Genomic DNA, 6,161 nt, shown 5'->3' on the forward strand with positions numbered 1-6,161 from the left:
AGGTTCATATATTCATGTTTGCAAGCTGTCGCCATCCATAACATAACCAATGCCAGTATCAGCATTGTCTGTCATTTGCATGATAAGCATGCATACATGCTAGTCATATTGACATTACTATTTTAAACATAAATTTGGAAATGAAATTGAGCCACTGCCAAACATAAACATACCTGTTATCTTACAGACAGTACTGAGCTGTTAAAATAATGGATTCATGTTTTATTTTTATTAATTCAGTGCAAATCCAAACCTCTGATAATTATCTGTATCAGATCCTACCCTTATCAGCTGCTACATTAGCTGCAGGTGCAGCTTCGATTTTTGCACGCGTTCATGTTTATGTGTATTTAAAGACATTTAAATTTGTGGGGTAAAAAAATGTTTTTAACATTTTTTTATAGTTAAAACTCTGTTTTTTTTTAAACTACTCGACCTAAGGTGACTTTGCTACCAAGCAGGCCATCCTAGGGTATGGGCAAGGGGGTAAAATAATGCTCTAAAATTAGGTTACATTTTGCTGTGGGGAAAAACTGACCATGGCCATTTTCAAAGGAGTCCCTCAGTATAACTGTATGAAAATAGATGCTATGGGTACCCGCAGGTCTCTCCTTTGCAGATATGCCAACTTTATGTTAAATGCATGCAATTTGGGGTAGAAATCATGTCTTTTGCATGCAGTTGTAACAGGGTTGTTATAGATTAATCAAGTTCGTCAAAATGTGCACTCAAAAAAATAATCAAGCCTAAAACGTTGACTTTATGTATTTTAATTACATGTAAATTTTCCATCTAATTTTATTACATAAGTTCAGTGTAAAGTGTTGCATTAAATGCAGTGTTTTTATATCACATTGAGTTAATGTGAATAAATTTAATAACTTGGTGAGATTTGATTAAATTAAATTAATGCAAACTTACACATAAACCTTATGTGTTTATTCAGTTACCGTTAAGGGGAACCTATACATAAAAGTGATGTATTCCAAATTGGTTATTCTACACATACACGCATAGTTCTGAAAACTGCATCACAAACAATTAAATGCGACCGTGGCTCAGTTAATAGAGCGGGTCGGTCCATGTTCAGAGGGTCTGCGGTTCGATCCGCGCCCGGCCAACTGCGTCATGGTCGTAACTGCGTGAAAAGTGGGATTTTCGTCCGTGAACGCCCAGGATTCTCCCGAACGGCTCTGATTAGCATATGAACAGCGGCGAAACCACGCCTGGTTACTCAGTATTGGATGAAACCACTACTTTTAAACAAGCGTGTATATTATATATATATATATATATATATATATATATATATATATATATATATATATATATATATATACATATATATACACACACACACACACACATATATATATGCTTGTTTAAAAGTATATAAATAAATATAAAAATTGGATTGTATTGGATGAAACCACTACTTTTAAACAAGCATATATATCTCATCAAATACATGAATGAATTTATTGAGGAAAGGAAAATTTGCCAGGAAGGTGCTATTCATTCAAAGACAGAGCTTTATTAGCACAAACACACAACTATATACAAAGCATCGGAGCTGTGGGTAACTGCCGGCCTCCTGTATGAATTCGGTCCGTTTTGCAGACGTCTGTGGTGCGTCGCTCTGTACTTCGGAATCGCCTCTAATCTCGACTGCAGTGCGGCACAAAGCTCGGTGAGCTCCTGGCTCCATCCAGACACCCCGCCTTCTTCCTCCTCAGACATCAGGTCCATTGTGGCGCACTTGCAATGGTCCACCTCATCCTCATCTAGCACACGGTCTGGCTTCCAGCAGCTGTAAAAACAATCAATAAAGACAATCAGTACTGCGCGATGCACTGCATATGGACACATCACATCTTTTAATGCACCTGAAAAATAGTCACATTGACCAAAAACGGATCTAATCTAATAAATCTTACCCTCTTTGACTCCGAGCTGAACTCCTCACAGCTTCCGCCTGCGATGCAAGATCTGGTTGTTTGTACCTGAAGCTCCTGCGTAACGTTACCGTCTCTGAATGTCTTACAGGCAGCTGGGAAACAATTAAAAAAGAAAGGTATAACGTTATATAAAAAAAAAAAATAATAATAAATACACGAGTCACAGTAAAATTAAACAAGGAGGGAGAAAACAGTAAACGTTACTTACACACGATGGCGTCATTATCGGCATCATGTAAATCTGGACTTGCAGACATAGCTCCGAGCTAATAGGAGGTCACAGCCTCGTTGTGATGCGAGGTTAGTCTGTGAGAACAAAATGCTCGCAGCGATAAACCTCCGTGTCCCTCGGCGGCAGCGAAGCGCCTCCGTCGGCGACACTCTCTGTGGCGACCCGGCAAAGCTCCTCCCATCAGCGCAGGCTTCCTCTCGACAATGGCCGGGCCGCTAGCTTAGCTCCTACTAGCCTTGCCTAGCTCCTGCTAACTAGCTTAGCCGAACTTGCTTCGTGTACAATAAAACACTTCGACTGCGATGGTGAGTCCAACTCGCACTCTCACAGCACGTCGTCCGACAACAGCTCACAGTCCGTTAGTGATAAAACACGACACTGACGGCACACACAGTCCACTCGCTGCTCGACGCCATTAACTCTCCGCTCCTTCAGAGGTTGCTGCGCAGTGCAGAGTGTCAGGCATAGAAGAGACTCAATTAGAGAGGATGCCTTGATTTGTGACCTTGCATTTACTTGATTGTTTTTTGTTGTTTTTTTTTGCTTTGCAAACAAGCCTTGTAGATTTTATTTTTGACAATTGAAAAAGAGATGCAATTTAATGTTCCCTTCGAGAACACTTGTAAGATTTTTGTTTGAAAAGTTAAATGAAGTTTTGAAAAAAAAAAAAAAAAAAAACTCTCCGCTCCTTCTTCCTCGTCACTCATGCTCCGGTCAACCCGGAAGTCTAAAAACTCTTACAGGTCATGAACTCTCACACTTAATAAGAAACAGAAACAGAAATTATTTATACATTTTAATATCTTATTTATCTCAAAATATTTCATGCAAATTTGAACTTATTAACAACTGGCGTTTTATCTTTATCTTGTTCCCAGGAGAGAAAGAAAAAACTAAATGTGTGTGTCCTTTTTACACAACATTGGCCGTTGCTAATGACATACACAGTAATTAATCTAGTATACTTTCATTAAATAAATCAATTCAAGCAAAAATGTAGTCTATAATTAGGCTATACTGAGCCTCATCTATTTATACCAGAGATTTTCTTACCTTTTGGAAAAAGGTCACCTGGGGTAAAACTCCCCCTGCTACCCTGATTTGCATTTGTATAGCTCACAGCATTTTCATTTACATGTTAAAGCCTCCCCTAGAATCAGGGGGAGGGGGGTCATTGGGGGACAACTGCCAAGCAAGGCCCACGTCAGTTTCCAACAATTCACAGCAGTTTTCGGTGTTGCCTGAAAATTGCCGCGTACAGTCGTAAACCTGAACTTCCACGACAATCTACAGTGCCGCACAGTGACGAAAATCCCACTTTTCAAGCAGTGTGTTGTGTCCTTGGGCAAGACACTTCACCCCCCTTGCCTCGTGTGAATGTGTATGACTGCTGTATGTCTGAGGTGGTGGTCGGAGGCACTGAATGGCAGCCATGCTTCCGTCAGTCTGCCCCAGGGCCCAAGTACTAGCTGTGGCTACTATCGTAGTTTACCACCACTAGTATGACTGTGGGTAAATGAATGGAACCTGGAACCCTGTCAGGCGCTTTGGGTGTCTTGAAAAGTGCCATACAAATCCAATCCATTATTAGTAAGTCCCAAATTATGAACACTTTAAATGCAATTGTTCCATTAACAATTCCAACAGGGTGCACACATCCCAAAAAAACCTGTTGGATCAAAAAATAAATAAAAAGGTAATGTGAATTTGAGTTTTTGCAGATAGCTTAGGTTGATTGTGTAAATCAGGCTGAAAAGCATGGCACATCCAAAAGAGACACTTTGCAGGTTGCGTAGCAGTTCCACACCCTCGATGACCATTCCAACATCCTCTGGCTTGTCCACTGCATCAGCACCATCTTTGCTAATCACATAAAGCCCCATGGTGGTCTGTGCAATCCCTCTCTCAGCTTCCTCATGATTGGCATTCTAATGGTGAAAAACATATTTACCAGTTTGAAATTGAAAACATTACAAGTTAATTACTGAAAGCTCACAGTAAAATGCCATTACTAACCAAGTACTCTTTAATGACAGTGTCGCTGTCTTCATTGAGGTAGACACACAGACCTCTAGAATGCAGTCAATGTCCTCACTCTGCAAAAGAAGGCATAATATAACAAGTCTCCACTTTTCAAAACATTTTCCAGGACATTGTTCATAGCCCTCTTATTTTCACCCCTGTAGTTACTTTATTGACACTTCACTAAAGATTGCCCCATACAAGACGTGAGCTACTTTGTTGATTTGGCCTTATGATGTTGTACCTGGAAGTAATGGAAATATATTACAAGGTTAGTTTCCAACCAGGATGAGAAACAGGGATGTGTGTGTGATTGTGTAACTGTCTTAATATGATCTTAAGTTAACATTAAGTTCTTACATTTACTATATTAAATAAATTCTAACGTTGTCATAGTCTGGACGTAGTTTGGCTTGCCTGCTGTAGAACAAGCCAGCGAGTGAAGTACATTTACTCTAGTATTGTACTTAAATACAAATTTGAGGTACTTGTACATATTTATATACTTATTGTCTGCTACTTTATACTTCTACTCGACTATATCTTAGTAGGAAGTATTGCTTTAGTTCAAGTTACTTTGCAGATTCAGATTAACAATACAAAATAGGTTAATAAATATATTGTGATATATTATATCAATAAGACTTTATTGGTCCCCAGGAGTAAATTCACAAGCTACCCAGCAGTGTCTTAAAGTAAAGTATAATATACACACACAACAAACGACTAAGATGTATAAGGTGCATCGGCCTATGTTGGCATATGATGCAGCCTGAGCGGCAGCAGCCATTAGCCTGACGTTAACAGTACCGCAGAGTACCACAACCAATGTTTTTTTGCTGTGTTGCTATCTAATGCTAATGTAGCTATTGGCGCATTTCACAACTAGCATGACTAACGTTATGTTCACCAGTGTCGAAGCAGTGCTGCTAGCTTCGTCTTCATCACATTTAAACTTAGCATACTTCATAAATAACATTACTTACCTCCTAGCTTTCACTCCACAATTGTCCCGCTCAGACCCGCTGACTGTGTTCTGGTCCTGCTCAGTATGCCAAGTCCGGGGTCAGGGTTCAGACTCAGAGTAGCCTTCACATCGGTTGACTACTGTGACAAAATGACGTTTCCTTTTACTCTCGCACATGCGTATAACTGCCTTTTGGGATCGAGTCCATACATCCGTGATCAAGTCAAATAAGGTTTACTCAATTTGTTTCCATTCAGTTTAAACTAACCATTTTTACTATATGTTTATTTGTTTGAATAAATAAACTTTACATTTTCATATTTCAGTTACATTTTAATTAAACGTATTGCTTTATGTTTATTGGGGGCAATAATCATTTTTTTGAGTGCATACATCCGTGATCAAGTCAAATAAGGTTTACTCAATTTGTTAACATTCAGTTTAAACTAACCATTTTTACTTTATGTTTATTTGTTTGAATAAATAAACTTTACATTTTCATATTTCAGTTACATTTTAATTAAACGTATTGCTTTATGTTTATTGGGGGCAAGAATCATTTTTTTGAGTGTGTGATTGGTTAAGGGAATGCTCAATACCTGGTCAAACTTCAGTAAAGAAGTAAACTGGCTGGTGCAGTTCAGGCCCACATTTTCCCAAGAAATTGTTCAAAATTTTTGAAAATGTTGATTAACAGATAAAAAAAATAAAAGGGTAGTGCAGCACCTGACAATTTACAGCGCACATCGTTACAAGTGTGATAGAAATACCTCAAAAAAAAAAAATTTGCTCATCAAGACATTTACTTGAATCAAGTCAAAGGATTATTTTGAAAGCACCAGATAATCTATTTATATTAAAACAAGAGGAACCTCCATTTAAATCTAAGTACAAGGTTGTTTCTTCAGTTTGATCAGTATAGAGTGTGTGTGTGTGTGTGTGTGTGTGTGTGTGTGTGTGTGTGCGCGTTCGTGTGCGTGTG

At 38.7% G+C, this 6,161-nt stretch overlaps 1 long non-coding RNA gene across 1 annotated transcript; it reads right to left on the reverse strand.

Annotated features, from left to right (window-relative positions):
* Positions 1-1,756: 1,756 nt before the first annotated feature.
* On the reverse strand, positions 1,757-2,390 carry LOC115589668 (uncharacterized). The gene is made up of 3 exons (XR_003985570.1): positions 2,167-2,390; positions 1,938-2,050; positions 1,757-1,810 (listed from the first exon to the last, which is right to left on the reverse strand). It is a non-coding gene; the product is annotated as an uncharacterized LOC115589668 (long non-coding RNA).
* Positions 2,391-6,161: the final 3,771 nt, after the last annotated feature.

This window comes from Sparus aurata, chromosome 10 (genome assembly GCF_900880675.1).
Source record: "Sparus aurata chromosome 10, fSpaAur1.1, whole genome shotgun sequence".
Taxonomy (NCBI): domain Eukaryota; kingdom Metazoa; phylum Chordata; class Actinopteri; order Spariformes; family Sparidae; genus Sparus; species Sparus aurata.